Below are 17,500 nucleotides of genomic sequence, written 5' to 3'. Positions count from 1 at the left end.
TAAAGCGCATTGTTGCCTAAATTCCAGTTTATGAATGAAGTCCTCCTCTCTCCACTATAATGAAAGCATTCATTCATTTGAATTCCTTTTTTCAAAATGAAAAATTAGTGAGCAGGCACTGGTGTAAGATGAATATGTGAAAAAGTGTGTATACGTAAAACAGTGCCAGACAAAGCAAGAAATAAAAACACAAGGATTTTTTGGGATGTCCTTCTTTTTCTTGTACTCGTCTTTCTTGTTTTATTTAAATAAAAGAAAAATAATTAAAGAATACGCCCTTACGCAACGCACCATTAGATCCCGTCGCCTAGGCATTCCACGAAGGAAAATAGACAATAAATCAAACAATATGTCTGATGTCAACAGTATTTACCAAGTTGTCCAAAGTGAGCAAAATGGGGCTTAATCATGCTCAAGGAAAGAAACGAAAGTGCCTGAAGCGGGGTTCGAACCCGGAACTTTTCGGATCACGGTGCAATGCCTTAATCACTCGGCCACTTTGCCTCCCCTTTTGTTTTTAAAGTAAAGCATAAATTCGAATTTAGATATCAGATTCACCCCGTTGTGAGACGACTGTCATGTATGGCATGGTCATATCCAAAGCAATACATCGTAATGGTATAACAACCAATTAGTAATTAATGAAAAAAGATATTGCAGACAATTATTATATTTAGCTGGCAAAATAAAAAAAAACAAACAAACTGCCTAATAAATATTTTGGACGAGAAGAAGGAAACTGATTTTCATCTTTTTATGATCATGGTCATGGGGAACAAAAAAAAAATATCCGGTAACCGATCTTGTAGCACAGTTGATTAAATTATCTGCTCTTTTTCTGGCCACATTCTTTTTCGTGAAACCAATTTTTCTGGGTTTCTCTCTCTCTCTCTCTCTCTCTCTCTCTCTCTCTCTCTCTCTCTCTCTCTCTGACGCTATCACATACCAACTGCTTATGATCATGCTCTCAATTTCAAAAACACTTTACTCTATGTTTTATTAGCATCATTACCTTCCTGTGGCCTATGTGAAAAAAGCAGATCTACACCTATAAGCTACTTAAAACACTAGAATCTGGCAATTTATAACACTACACATCGATCTTTTACACTGCACAGAGTGAAACACAAAGAAATAGCTTTATAAAGATAAAATTGCCATGTGACAAAAATAGGCATAAATAACATACCAATGACAAAAACTAATAACCAAATTGTTTTATAGATAACCGCTCTAAACGCATCGTTACAGAAACATTGATTTTCTATGCGTTTTCACAAAGGAATCTGCAGTCCCCCATAACAAAAGAACAAACCAAAAAACAAAAACCAAAAAATCCCATCAAATAAACATCAACATATAATGCAATAGAGAAAAAAAGGCCTCTAAAAAGTGTTTCTTTTATTACATTTTGTTTACAGATTTCATACAGAAAGCTTCTAGCATGGAAGCCAAAAATCTTCACAAATGACAAACATAATATAGTGTAAAAATCTTCAAACTATGAGCACGATATCGATTTAAGCACCAGGTTGGTTTAAACAATCGTTTTGCATGTTTTACATCACTTCATATCTACCGGTTGATTAAAAAAAGATTGAAAAAAGAAGACATGAGACAATTCCATAAAAATGTGATGAAATACCAGGCGCGTGGTGTTGGAATAATATACACAATAATAGCTGGCGGCCGAAATCATGGTCCATCGCGTTTATTGTTGACCTTGGCGTTTCGCCACCATGCCATTACAACAACAACAACGACGACAACAACAACAACAACAACAACAACAACAACAACAACAACAACAACAAATATAATTATTTCCCCATTTATTTTGAAAACAGCGAAACAAAATAAAAATCAGACAAATGCAAGACATAACATAACAAATCGGATTATGACTTTTACACTGACATTTCGAAGCGGAAAAAACACGATTTCATTTTTTCTAAACACGATGAGAAAGGGTTGACCGAGTCCTTCTCTTTCTTTCTTTCCTGTTTATTTTGTATGTAACAATGATAGCAAATCTCTGATTCCGACATTGTGTCCTATAGATGGGAACTCATTTTGAGATTATTTTGCAGAGATGAGGGTCATATATATATAGATATTTGAAGGACGAGTTTTCTGGCCGCCAACTTTTTAAATTCGAGTCTTTCCATAGTGCGGTAGTTAACTGGTTTACTATAGACAAACCCTGGAAATAAACATAGCGCAAGTGATAAAAGGGCGCCTAAATAACTTCTATTATTTTAAATAAAATAGAAATTTTATTCCATACTATTGTTCCAACATTGTGAAACGCTCTGTGAAAGGTGATTCAGTGTAAGAGCTTTATGTAAAGATGCATATCTATCTTATGATTTTTATTTGGTTTCATGCCTACTGTCGTCCTCTAAAATAAAAAAACACACATCACGTATTTAACATTTAGGCCAGAAAACTCGTCCTTCAAATATCTATTGATTAAAATGACCATCATCCTGATCCTCATTGCGAAATCTCAAGTTTGAGAGCTTTTGTCAAAGTAAGGGTACTTTTTATCGATCGATATCTGAAGGACGAGTATTCAGACTAATTTGTTAAATACGTGTTTTTTCTCCAGAGTAATGCGGTATAGAAGACTACTGTTCGACACATGACAAGTATCGGAATACACATGATGATCGTCTGTCGTGAGCAGTAACAAATTGCATTTTGACATTTCATTGACAAGCACTTTGTGATAACCAAATTTGAGTGCGGAGGTCCCGATGATTCCAATGGAAATGCACTCACTTAAAAGCAATCGGATCGGCTTCCGACTCTCGGTTCAATTCCTCGGATCATCCATCGACTGATTTGGTTAGTCTGGCCAGTTACATCTGCTGGGAAGTCATTTGCAATCGACGAGCATCTTATTCACAGGTCGCAATGTGGCTATGTGGTCTAGTGGTATGACACTCGCCTTCGGATCGGAAGGTCCTGGGTTCGAGCCTCGCTCGGCGTATAGTTGAGACCTTGGAAAAGGCTCTTTACTCACATTCTCTCACCGCACTCAGGTGTAAAATGAGTACATGGTCGTTAACAGCGGTATCTCTGTCGGAAAAAAAATGTAACGTCGCCTACTAGGCGTCATGTCTCGTTCTACATGCTACGTGTTGCTATTGGTCAGCGACCCTTTGTAGAGCGCTTTGAGCACATTTAGTGGAAATTGCGCAATATAAACGCTCAGGTTTTAAAAAAATCGTTACTTTGCGTTTAATGCTACAGAAATGGACAATATTTTGCTTTGGCTTGACAGTTAGTACTTCGATTACACATAACAATCTTTGTTTTCAGACCTGAAAATAAGTACACATCCAGTGCGATGATTAACCCACATAAGAAGGTAATAGAGATGAAATGAGAGAGAGAGAGAGAGAGAGAGAGAGAGAGAGAGAGAGAGAGAGAGAGAAAGAGAGAAAGAGAGAGGAGCTAGATTCCCAAGTTCGACAGATACTACTTATACGCCATCGAATAGTTGACGAATTGAGAGCGAGGCAAAGCATATTTACATCAAATTCCAATGGTGAAAAAAGCATTGAAAAAATAAAATCGAGAAAAAAAAGCCTTGGTTCAAAGCAGTTAATGAGATTTCCAAGTTCGATCGCATGACAGAGCGTTTACTTTAAGAACTATCAAATAAAAATAAAATCGAGATACCCGTCTCCACGCTGTCCCAAACTTCCGGTTTTAGAATCCTTAAAATCTCCAGTAAGATCTAATGAGTACCACAGACTGTCTTAGCAGTGACTAATGGGATTTTCATCGGGCAGTGATCGGATGATGATGGCGGTGGTTTCTGAGTGACTATAACAAATTATATAGGATCAATGCTAGTCTCAAACTTTTCAACGCCAAGCGACAGCGATGATGGTCAGTGACAGACAGGTGACCGGCGAAGTAAAGTATGTGGTTCTTCAGAGTCAAAAGGTCCAGTGAACTAGGGTTTATGTATCTGTATCGTTAAGGACTCTAACAATTGCTTGCTAAACTTTGGATAGCACGACAGTCTACAGCAAAGACCTGCCCGTCAGATCTAACACTCAGATTACAACCTCCAGGATGTACATTGGGATAAGAATAAGCCAAGACCCAACCGGAAGCCAGCCCTTTTGATTGGGAGTCTGATAATCGCTATTGGGACCATGCCTCCTCTTGAAGGGCGAGAATGTGTCAAAATTACAGTTTAAGCCTCGGTATTATATAATTATAAGGCACTTTACACTCTATCTCACTTAATACAAATCAGAAATAATCATTTGAAAGGGACATTGTGAAAATGCTCATTAAATAGAGGCAGGACTCTCTACTTGAAAGGAACTTATGTTCATTGAGGCTTGGTGGCCACAGTATTGTTAGAAACGCAATAATTATCAACACGATAGACTAAATTGAAGATGACTTTTCGAAACAAACAAAACAAAACAACATTAACTAAAATTGATAATTAATTATGAACAAGTACATTTATAAAGTGAATTTCTCGGATTTAATTCATGCCAATGCGTTTCATAATGTTTCAGGCCATGTAGGACATTTTTTTTTCAATTTCATACGGTGGAAGGCGCCGTTTTGGAACTGCAGTCAAGTGCTCGATCGATATTTGAAGTTTTCTGGCTTCTTCTTCTTCTTCAAGTACCAAGTTGTGCCAGACATCGGTGATCATGGTACGCCATTCATCTCTCTGATCAGATAACCTCAGAAAACTAATATTACTCTTCTCTTTCTTTGTCACCCAGCTGTTCAAACTATTCAAATATGTTTTTCTTGGTCTACATTTACTCTTTTTACCTTCCATCTTTCCTGTGAGAGCAAGATGTTCAATACATTTATGTCGATTTAGGTGCCCTCAAATTGCATTTGTCTTTTTCTTATTGTACGAATTAATAAACTTTTAGTTTCAGCTTGCTCTCATACTTCTTCATTAGTTTTCTTCTCTGTCCATGAGATTCTTAACAATCTTCTAAGAAACCACATTTCTGCTGCCTCCAGTTTCTTTCTAATGTGTTCTGTAATTGTCCAGCTTTCACAGCCATATAATAAGACTGACCAAACAAAGGCCTTCAAAACCCTTCTTGCTAAATCTTTAAATACGTGACTTTCCACCTACGGCAATTAACTGGTTAATGACCATCATAATCCTGTGTTTTGTGTGTCACTGATCACCCTGTCTGTTTATATGAGGAAATCCGAAACGCTCATTTGCCTATGTTTATACACGGGGGCTAAATAAACTCTACACGTTCATTGTTTTCCATGTTGAGAGAACGGACATCTTGCTTTTTATGTTACTAGATCTACAAACCGACGCGAGGGAATTAAGTTAGGTTAAAAACAAGTAAGAAAAAAATCCTTGGTACTTTACAATCTTGAAGTTCTACATTTGATTCGGGAACATATCACAATGCTTCATCCATTACAATGACTTCCAATGTGAAAAAAGAGACAACATGATTTTTCGATACTGACTTGACGTTTGTAAGTTTGTTGTTTGCAAACGAAACAAATCATTACCGTAACTCTGAATCAAAGTGTGTAGTTTTCACTAACTGGCAGCATTCTAACTGTTCTGCAATAAATACGCTACAGATGTGGTTCTAGTCAATTCCCAGAAAATTGGATTATATCGCTGTATTTATAACGTTGTGGTGTTTCTAAATAAGTGTAGAAGAAGAAGAAAAAGAAAAAGAAGAAGAAGAAGATGAAGAAGAAGAAGAAGAAGAAGAAGAAGAAGAAGAAGAAGAAGAAGAAGAAGAAGAAGAAGAAGAAGAAGAAGAAGAAGAAGACGAATGAAGAAGAAGAAGAAGAAGAAGAAGAAGAAGAAGAAGAAGAAGAAGAAGAAGAAGAAGAAGAAGAAGAAGAAGAAGAAGAAGAAGAAGAAGAAGAAGAAGAAGAAGAAGAAGAAGAAGAAGAAGAAGAAATTTCTGCTTATCCATCATTTCGTACACAACTCTGCCGTACTCTAGAAAACCTATATTTAAAATTTAGCAATAAAACTCATCCTTTAAATATCGATCGATTTCAATGACCCTCATCTTGGCAAAAACTTTCAAACCTGGGACTTCGCGAAGTCCCAGGTTTGAGAGTGTTTGCCAAGATGAGGGTCATTGAAATCGATCGATATTTGAAGGACTAGTTTTATGGCCAATTTTTTAAATTTGGTTTTTCTTTACAGAGTACGGCAGAACTGACTACAGTTATAAAATTAAATTTTATTAAATTCAAGAAAGTAAATGATCAACGGTGAAACTCAATACGTATCCTCAAATTTCCGTTTCTGTATTTATTTCATATCAAAGTCAAATTACGCACAATTCCTTCTACTAATATCTACATTGTATTTAAACGAGAAAGCTATCGATGCGATTTTGTTATATGACATGATATGAAAAAAAACCCCCATTATAAAATGCAAATATATATCGCTACTTGGGATAATGTGGTGCAGCTATTGCAAAACCAAAAATCATAGAGTGACAAATATATATCATTATATTGGAATCCCAAGCTTCCTACATTATAATCAATACGTTTGAGTGATGACTGGCAGCTGTGTCAGTCGCTTTTTGTTCTTTACAAATATATAATTGATGTGTTTGAAACAATCACCAAGAGATCCCGAGTTGTAAGTGTTCTGAACAAGGAGACTATTACATCCAGGGTAGTTCAAAAATATTAAAATACCCCAGACCATGTCTGGCCATAGAAAAGCAAATTTATGTATTAAACAAAATTATAACGTACATAACCAAGAAAAAAAAAAGATTATGATTTAGACAAAACAGACGTATATATATATATATATATATATATATATATATATATATATATATATATATGTGTGTGTGTGTGTGTGTGTGTGTGTGTCTAGGTCTGATATCCGAACGCAATTATGGGCCCTGTTTAGCATTGTTGTAATGGACAATATTTTGCGTCATCTTTTGAGATTTCCATTACAACAATGAGTCCATAATGATTGGGTTATCAGACCTGCAAACAAGTGCACGTCGGATAAAAAAAAAAACCAAAAAAAAAAACACAAAAAAAACACGAAAGAAAATAGGCAGCAAGAAAATATTACCCGCATTTTGAAAAAAATGGTTCGTATAAGAAACAATCAATGATGTAACAATATCAGGGAGGGCAAAATCGGCTGGAAATATCTTTGGAAACCGAATAAGAGCATGGTTTCCTTTAGATTGTGCTTTTCCTCGCATAAACCGACCATTTTGTCAGGAGAGTGACGTTGACTGTTTGAGAATTGTTTTGAATCCCATGTAGGATGTTAAAGACAGAATGGAGAGGTTCCACCTGTCAGTACTTGAATGTTTTGAGAGAGGTTGCCAATTATTTGAAATTATAAGCTGAAGGTGTGTGGGACGGGGGCGAGAGAAAGAAGAAAAGTGGTTAAGAAAATCAATATGAACGGAATTTGCACTCACGTCATGAGGATGAGGATCGAAATGGGGTAATAATTATCTCTGTAAGAATAGTGCTCTTTCTTGGTCAGGGTGGAAGTGCAGATCTATAGGAAACGAGTTGATTTGAGTAACATTCGATATTCTCTCTCTCTCTCTCTCTCTCTCTCTCTCTCTCTCTCTCTCAGCACTTAGATCTACTTCTTAATTATTTTATCCAGCAAATGTGCCGTTATAGTTATAGTAATAGTAATAAATCTTTATTGTCCACAAAATGTAAGATCGTTAGTGGTTTACTTTGCTCGAACAAATATAACAAACATAAATAGAAATGTATGGATCTTATAATAATATGATCTCATAACTCATTAACTTGGCAATGCACACAGACATCTTTACAATTTAATACAACAGGGAACATAATTTTTTAATGCATTGAAATTAAGACTGATTTCAAATACTAGAATGTGGTCTTGTGGTATGACGCTCGGCTTCGGATCGAAAGGTCCAGGGTTTGAGTCCCGCTCTGAGCCGTGCATAATTAGAGTCCTTGGAAGGGGCTCTTCACCCACATTCTCTCGTTGTACTCGGGTGTAAAATGAGTACCTTGCCGTTAACAGCGTTGTTTATATCCGAAAAAAATGTTACATCGCCTAACAGGCGTCATGAATCGTCCTACATAAGTGTTGCTGTTGACTAGGGACCCCTGTAAAGCCCTTTAAAGCAAGTTTAGCGGATATTGCGCTATATAAATGCTCAAATATCTTACTACCCACTGCAACCTGACATAATCTAAATTCCAAACGGTAGGGTAGTGGAAAAGATGAAAGAAACATAAAGACATAGAATTTCCAAATAGGTACACAAGTGAGTGAGGGGGAACGGTCAACGGTTCATCACTTAATTCTAAACAGTGCATGCAATTAAAATCTATAGCTCTACATGAAACAATTGGACTAAAATGATTCCTTGATGAAATGTATTTCGCACGATGAAGATCTATTCCGTTTCGGCCATCAAATTATACTATTATCACGTTATCTATCTATAAAAATATAACAACGATTAATAGAGTAGTGATTTTCAGCTTCAGGAGTCTAATTATATGGCCCGAGGAATCAGGAAATAGATTCTAATATTTACATGGAAATGTCGCAGACATGGCAAATGCCTTTTTACAACTATAGCCGAAGAAAATCGATTATTATTGATAATTTGTTTTAGTCACTGAAGAGAAGGTGTTAAACAAAGAGCTTCTCTGCTTCTTATAATCTATTGTAATAGAAGTAGAAACCAGCAGTTAGACCATTTTAATTTCAATATGATATGAACATTGATTATATAATACCATGACAAGAACAACTAAAGGAGAGAAAGAATGAAAAAGAAATCAATATCTAACAAAGCACTCGAGAGTAGTTTTCTCAGCACGTGCTGGACATCTCAGGAGTTTTTGCTTCTCTTGATCAAAATGAAATAAAATAATAGTTTCAATTAATCTGGTCCTTCAAAACAATTACTCATTTGAAACCAGAGGACCTTCCGATTTTACTTTCAGAAGGTCGGGAGTACGAATGTCTGTCTAAACGGTGTTTCCCAATAGCTATGTGCCCAGCCAGAAAAGAGTTCGAAATCGGTGGCCTTGTTTTGTTCAGCGATCGGACCACGGCAAACGGACACGGTAAGCTACACGACAGACACTAAACGACATGGAAATAGATAAAGAATTTTTAACAATTTATTTATTTTGTTTGTTTGCAAATTAAAGCCACAATTCGATTACCTTGGAACTCATGAACAATATAAAGTCACGCTTTGACTCTACTTATCAAAATGAACCGCGTGCATTTTGCCAGCATAACAGCGACTTGTATATCATGCAGATCAGAAATTGTCACTCAGATGATGTTGTAATATAAAGAAAATCTGAGGAGTAATTAGGGGTCTTGATGTGAAACAATTCAAAAATATCTGGGGTTTCGGCCTTTGGCCTTCGTCAGACAACAGATATGACACGTAGGTAATAACGAGACAACATTAAAATAGAAGGAAATAGAGAAAAAAAAAAAACAAAAAAAAAGAGAGAGAGAGAGAGAGAGAGAGAGAAAGAGAGAGAGAGAGAGAAAGAGAAAGAAAGAAAGAGAGAGAGAGAGATAGAGATAGAGAGAGAGAGAGAGAGAGAGAGCGGTTGGGGTGGGGGGGGGGGGGAGAGAGGGGCATGGCAATGAACTCCTGCTCCATATTTTTTGGTTGCAAATGACTGCTCTATATCCGCTTAACTGGACGTTGTCTTTGATAGCTGCATAAATATAGATGACGATTGCATTTAGATCAATCGAGGTGTTGAGAACCAGAAACTGAATTGAATGCCGGAAAACAAGTGCTACATTTTAACCGGGATTAAAAGAGTGTGGTTGTAAAAAACATTATTGACAACATTTCAGGTTTAACTCACTCAATCCGAGAGATTTTTGCTGCTTTTCAAAATTGGAAAACTAACTATTAAAAATAGCAATGACTATAAAAATTTTTGTTTTCTATTTTTGTAGGAAATACTACTCTTAAATCAAAGCCCTATCTCCACTGAGTAAAAACCTTTTTGAATTTTGAAAATCCATTAATATATAACAAAGTTATGCAGTTTCAAAGATGTGATTTATTTGGATGACTCACAAAGAGAAAAAAATACGGAAAATATGGGACGCTTTTTCTGCTTAAATTCTGATTTGTGCCTGTATCTCGCTTAATACGTGGAATTAGATATTAAAACTTGGCAATTTTATGGCAAAATTATCAGAAAATATGATGAAGACATCAGAAAAGTTCTAACTTGTATAGTTTTAGAGCTGTATGGCTAGGGTCAACTATAAATTTGTTTTAAAATATACATAATATTGATCATTTGGAACTTTTCCGAAGTGTAATCTTGTGTCTACAACCCATACAAATGACACGAAAAATGCCTGCTGAATTCTTATCAATCAGTCCAGTGAGACCATAGCTTATGTTACCTAGTTCTAGTATTTATTTGACCTTTATTTGAGAGAGAGAGAGAGTAGAGAGAGAGAGAGAGAGAGAGAGAGAGAGAGAGAGAGAGAGAATGTGTTAATCTACTATCCCTATGACATAACAATGAAACAATAGGCCTACCTTAATTTAAAAAAAGCGCGCGAGGATTTGTGTCATCCGTCGTCGCGAACAAAGTTGCCAGATGGCCACGTGTGTGGCCAAATACATAATTTTGTTTCTTTTTTTACATTTTATTCATCTATGTTTGTCTCAGTGACATTTATCCTAGTCTGTTCAATTTTCTGTTTGTTAAAATTTAGTTCATTTTAAGTGGGCCAGTCTTAATATTGAAAGCCATATGATTTTCTATTTAGCCACTTTAGAAGTCGAATTTGGTCAGGTTAATGTCTGGCCATCTGGCAGCCTTGCGTCGCTCACGTCATTTTCGTGTCGCGCGATGGTGGAGCAAAATGGCCGTCTCCATATTTTCACTCATTGAAATGCAAATTGGGTTGATGTTTTGTGAGAATACGGGAAAAGTACTTATCATAATCGAATGAAATTTGAGATATAAATAGAAGAAATGTGCATATATAACCTTATGAGCGACAAAATCTCTCCTCTTTGTAGTTTTAGAAATATTGTACTCCAAAGAGTAAAAATCTATTTTTAACGGTCTTCTGGTAATCGTACGAGTTTTGTCGCTTGGCATAATCTAAAATGACCTCTTTTCTAACTGTGTGCCAACTTTCAGTCATATTCAATTAAAAACAGCGTCGTAATTAATTTTTTTTTAAAATAGCATGTACGAAACGGCTTCGTCCCATATTTTGTCGCGAATTTGGGCACTTCGTGAGCGAAAAAGAGGCCCAAAGATTTTTGCGGGATAGTCATTGCTAATTAACAATGAGCATGTACAACTAGATCTACCATTAACATGCAAAAACTAAAATCATTAGCTTTGAGACCACGCCTATAATTTGTCTCAGAAAAATGTAATAAATAGGCACGGGGAAAAAGTAACCCGGTAAACTACGGATATAGTCGGTGTTAGGGTTGAGTGAGTTAAATAACTCGAGAGCTATGTTAGATTTCATGAAACGAGCTTTTGCCATAATATGTGCAGGATTTATTCAAGTTTTGATTGATATAAGTTTTAACACTGGACGCCCTTTGGTAGCGGAACTTTGACGTCATCCGTAGAAAAAAGGTAATTTTGACAAAATAGTAAACTATTTTGACTTTGTCCGACATGATTCTCGAAAGTTTATTTTATTTAACATGTCAATCTAAAGATATCAACTCGGAACATTGCCTTGACACTGTAAAATTCTTTTGTGTATGACGTCATCACTGATTGCACTGATGATGACAATCGCATTTTGAGATTTAACGCAACGATGGGAACCCTTTGTGACGGCAGTTTTTACGAAAACAAAACAATGAAATGGCAAAATGGTTGAAAACAATGAGAAAGCTATGGTATGCTTATGGTTTCATGAAACTGGATCAATAACTCGTGTGAGGAGGAGATTTACGCAACAATATGGAAAATAAAGCCCCAGCTAGGAATACAATTCTAGTCTGGTAAAACAATAGATTCAGTCACCGGAGCAAAACCAAGAGGAAGGAAACCGCTCTCAGAAGGTTAATCAATGAAAGTCCGTACGTTATTCAATGAACACCAAGGCAGTCATTGAGGCAGGCTACGAGATTAGACACTGAGCCTGCTGTAAGCGTGTCTTCAGTACACAAAACAGCCCTAAAAAAACTGGGTTTATTCCCGTGCATGCTTTGGAAGGACGTGGTTTGCTAGCACGAGTTGATTTTGCACAAGCAGTTCCTTGATAGACAACTCACTGAAAACATTGCATTCTCAGATGAAGCAACCTTTTATGTGTCCGGACACATACACAAACACAATGTTCGATATTGAAGCAAACAAAAACGAGATGATCTTTTCGAGTGTCGTCGCAACTCGGCAAAAGTCAATGTCTGGTGTGCGTTGACAAGTTAAAAAGTGGTCGGTCCTTTCTTTTTTGACGACATGACAGTGACAGCAACAAACTATCTGGCCATGTTCGAACCACACTGAGTTCCTCAATGTGATGATCTTTAACCTAACATCTTTTTTCCAACACACGATTGAGCTCCCCCTAACTGCACTGGAGTTTAAATGTGAGGAAATTTTTAAACGAACAGTTCCCAAACCGATGGATCGGCCAAGATAGTCCAATTTCCGGCTTCCAAGATCATCTTATCTAACTCCACTTGACTTTTTATGGGGATATGTGAAGAGCAGAGTGTTTAGAAGCCCCGTGAGAGACATGGGTCACCCGAAGACAAAAATAAAAGATGTTCGCTCTGTCACATTACTTATGCTGCAAAAGACGTGGGTCGAAATAGAGAGACGCTTGCAGCTTGTCATTCAAAATGGTGGTGGTCACGTGGAGCTTTAAATCGTATGATAGCGTAAACAGACGATCACCAGTAAGATATTAGACATTAAAAAAAAATTATAAATTTGGATAAATATCTTGAAGACCAAATTGATGTCTTTGCAGCTGTTCTTGAGCTATTCAAACCTGAAATGTGTCAATGATTAAATACAAACTCAATGTAAATGACGATTTATTTCAAATTACACTTTTCTACACATGACATCAGAACTCAGCTACCAAAGAGCACACAGTGTTAAAACTTATATCAATCATAACTTAAATAAATTGTCCATCTATGGCAAAAAACAAACAAACAAGACAACAATTTGATGCAATCTTACATAGGAGTTATTCAAATTGGTGCGGCCATGTGGTCTTGTAGTATGACACTCACTTTCGGATCGGAAGGTCCTGGGTTCGAGTCTCGCTCGGTGCATAGTTGAGTCCTTGGAAAAGGCTCTTTACTCACATTCTCTCACCGTACTGAGGTGTAAAATGAGTACCTGGCTGTTAAACAGCGTTGTCTCTGTCGCAAAAACTGTAATATCGCCTAACAGGCGTCATGTCTCGTTCTACATGTTACATGTTGCTGTTGGTCAAGAGTCCCTTGAGCAATGAGCACATTAAGTTAAGTGGATATTACCCTATATATATATATATATATATATATATATATATATATATATATATATATAATATAAATCTCACGTTGTAAGGTGTCAAACATTTAAAAAAAACACACTGTGTATCGTGTAAGTGCCTACAGAAGTAGATAGTAATATAAAGTATACATTTATAAAAAATGTAAAAAGTTTTGATATTCATTTTTTTAAATTTATAAATGATGTTAGTTAAAATGTTAATTCAGAATTTAAAATGTGTTTATTTGTTAAATAGTGACGAGAGCCGGTATCATAATATGGTCATCAGACGGATTACACGTGAAGGTCAAAAGCACAACAAAAATTATAGTTATTAACTCTTTTGCGGGTTTTCCACTTGTATGTAAAATTTGCCGAGAACTTTTTACATTTAAATCACAGGCTTAGTTAGTATGGTTAATCGGCATAACCAAATTTCGGTAATTTGATTTTAAAAATTAAATTTAAACGGTTTGCCATAGAACCCTGTACAAATTTAGAGTTGATCTCCCCACTAAATGTAGTCCTTCGGAGCTATAAAACCCATGGAGCCGGAGTTTATCCTGGTTTCTTTAGCGTGAAACGGACAATAGCAATTGCTTGTTACCCTTTGAATAGGACGCTAGTTTGAAATGTACTCCAAAGAATAAGTAAAAAGCCTCTTCCATGTTAATAAGGTTAGAAGTTCTGGCTTCGTAAAGAGAACGTTGACGGGAGAACATGATAAGATCAACGAGGTGAAAAGTGTGATCTGTACGTTGTATAATGGAATCACCTGGTGCTTATCCTACTCTTTCTTGATGGGAAATGTTGAAATTACATTGCTAATGTGTGTGTAATATGAATAACGATACTAATATACCAATGTTTAAACTCACAATGCATTTGACGTCATTCATCTGTTACTTGTCGATGTCAGATAGCAAAAGAGAATTCCATTCAACAGGCTAGAAACGGTTCAGGTAATTACACAGATATTTCCGTAACAATTAGAATATAAACAAAACTTCACCGATTTCTATATACTTTAAAAAAATCTCCCTCTCTTTCTCTCTCCCTCTCTCTCTCTCTCTCTCTCTCTCTCTCTCTCACACACACACAGAGACACACACAATCTCTCCTTCTCCCCCCCCCCCCTCTAATTACGTCTCTATCCCTATAATTATCTATCTATATCTCTATTTTTATTATCTATCTATCTATCTATCTATCTATCTATCTATCTGTCAATTTATCTATCTATCTATCAATCCATCCGTCCATCTATCTAGCAACCCACCCATCCATCTAATATATCTATCCATCCATCCATCTATCTATCTATCTATCTATCTATCTATCTATCTATCTATCTATCTATCTATCTATCTATCTATCTATCGATTTGCCTGCCTGTTCGTCTGCCAGTCTGCTTGTTTCCTGCCTGCATGTTTGACTGTCAGCCAGTCTCTCTCTCTCTCTCTCTCTCTCTCTCTCTCTCTCTCTTTATCTATCTATCAATCCACCCATCCATCTATTATATATATATATATATATATATATATATATATATATATATATATATATATATTCATCCATCTCTCTGTCTATTTGCCTGCCTGTTTTTCTGACAGTCTGCTTGTCTCCTGGTTGCATGTTTGACTGTCCGTTAGCCGGTCTATCTATCTATCTATCTATCTATCTATCTATCTATCTATCTATCTATCTATCTATCTATCTATCTATCTATCTATCTATCTATCTATCTATATATCTATCTATCTATATATCTTTCTATCTGTCTACCTATCTCTCTATCTTACTCTACCAACTACTCTTCTATAGTAAATAAAAATAAAAGATCAAAATCGTCTTTTTTCGCACTCATGTACGGTTTCTTCCCGCCACCGCTCTCAAATCTCATTCATTTTATTACCCTGAGTAAAAATGAAAAGGGATACCTGCCAAGTACTAATGAAACTAGGCAACTAACGGCTCATCACGTTACATCGTGACGTACGTTCTACATACGATTATCATCACGCGCCATTTCGTTTTGCAGGTTTGGAAAGTTATCTTTAATGATCTTAAGAACATTCGCAACATGTTTTATTATCTAAAGAGTGATAAACAAAATAAATATACATAAATATAACATACATAAAGCAAAAATGATGGTGCTTGAAGGTCGATGAAGTAAATGATAATGAAAAACTATGCTTCAACATAATTCAAAATTTATTCATTTCGCTGTGTGAATCAAATTGAAGCTTCTAAGGTTATCTTCCATTGCTATTGACACATTCATGAAAAGAATTCCACAGATTTACCGTGTTCAATGCACGTCAAAATGCTTCATTTAATACATCGACAGAACATAACCGAAAATAAATTTTCATTCCATAAGTTTCCTGTTAGGCGCCCTTATTTATACCAGCACTCTTAAAAAGTATCCTTAGCTGCCGATATCCAGGTACATATTCGCATTTGAGTCGAGTGGTAGAGTGAGTGTAAATTTCCTTCTTTCAAGAGCACAGCGATAGGGTCAAAGTTTCGACATCGCCCCTTGCCCCCCCTCCCCATCCCTTAACTGACTAAAAATCTGGGCATTTATATAGCGCAATTTCAACTAAATTAATGTACTCAGGGTCCCTGACCACCAGCAACGCCATGTAGGACTAAACATGACGCCTGTGAGGCGATATTACATTTTTTTCGGACAGAGACAACTCGGTTAACGGCCAGGTCTTCATTTTACACCTGGGTACGGTGGGACAATGTGAATAAAGAGAATATTCTAAGAACTCAACTATGCGCCGCTCAGAGCGTATCTCGAACCCTGGACCTTCCAATCAGAGGCAAGTGTCACACCACTATACCACATAGCCACACTACAGCCAATATCGCTGGACTTTTTGATGCAAAAGACCTTGGCAAATTACGCCTGGCATTGACAAATACTGCCGTGCTCTTGCAAAAGCAACTATTTCTTCCATTTTGGCAAGAAAACGCTTCATTCCCTTCCAAAATCAAAAGAATGTTTACTCCCAGAATTAGAATACAACTCTCGATAGGTAGAAAGTGTTGATGTCAATCGCAGAATACTTAAACCGCTTATTTGATCACTGCTTGGTAGATCATGGGAGCCTGGAAAAAATAATTCCAAAGTAACCGGGAGTCAAAATGCTTTAATGCGAGCCCAATGCTCAGCCAACAACTGCCTTACATTTTAATTTGAATCATAAAGAAGTCAAGTCGTGCGCTTAACACGAGATATAAGCAGAAAACGTCCCACCAAAACATGAAAAAGGATCAAATTTGAAATAAAATGGGTCTTGCTGGAAACAGAAACACACACACACACACACACACACACACACAAACACACGCGCATATACAAACACGTATATACACACAAAGACGCAAGCATATGACAAATGTGGAACTCTCTTAATTAAACACCCAGATCAATGCACGCTATAAACAAAGGGAATAAGATCAAAGAACGTTTATAAAAAAAAACAATTTAAGCAATGAGGATATACAAAATTGTCTTTTTTCAAGTCAAAGAAACATCTCTCACGGGCAACTGAAGCATTCAAAAAGAAAAGAGACGATTGGTGTTCTTCACATACCTGCCCATATAAGATGCATAGCTTGTCCTTTTTTTGGGCAATGACCTCGATTATTGTAGAGCATCCTTTTCGTTGCCAGGCGGATGTTCAGTAACAGTCGGGTCATGGATTCAACTCCACATCGTCGATAACGTTTATTCTCTAATGTCTTCTGGCAGTTCTCTATTCAAGACGCAAGCACTCCACAAACATACTTTTTGTTTCGTTTTCATGACTAATGTGTGATTCCAGTAATTAAACACACAGAGCAATACACGATATAAACAAAAGGAATAAGAACAGGCATTAAAATTATTTAAAAAAGGATATACAAAAAAAAAACAACAAAAAAAAAAAAACAAAAAAAC

General features: G+C 36.4%; 1 protein-coding gene across 1 annotated transcript in view; it reads right to left on the bottom strand.

Annotated features, from left to right (window-relative positions):
* The window catches only part of LOC144966558 (UPF0415 protein C7orf25 homolog), a 209,039-nt gene that overhangs the window by 44,467 nt on the left and 147,072 nt on the right, over positions 1–17,500 (bottom strand). The gene's annotated exons all lie outside the window — the stretch shown is intronic.

This window comes from Berghia stephanieae, chromosome 2 (genome assembly GCF_034508935.2).
Source record: "Berghia stephanieae isolate SIO BIC M18660-M18661 chromosome 2, UCSD_Bste_1.3, whole genome shotgun sequence".
In the NCBI taxonomy this organism is placed as follows: domain Eukaryota; kingdom Metazoa; phylum Mollusca; class Gastropoda; order Nudibranchia; family Aeolidiidae; genus Berghia; species Berghia stephanieae.
The sequence above is the reverse complement of the archived record's forward strand: the minus strand, read 5'-3'. Positions and strand labels throughout refer to the sequence as shown.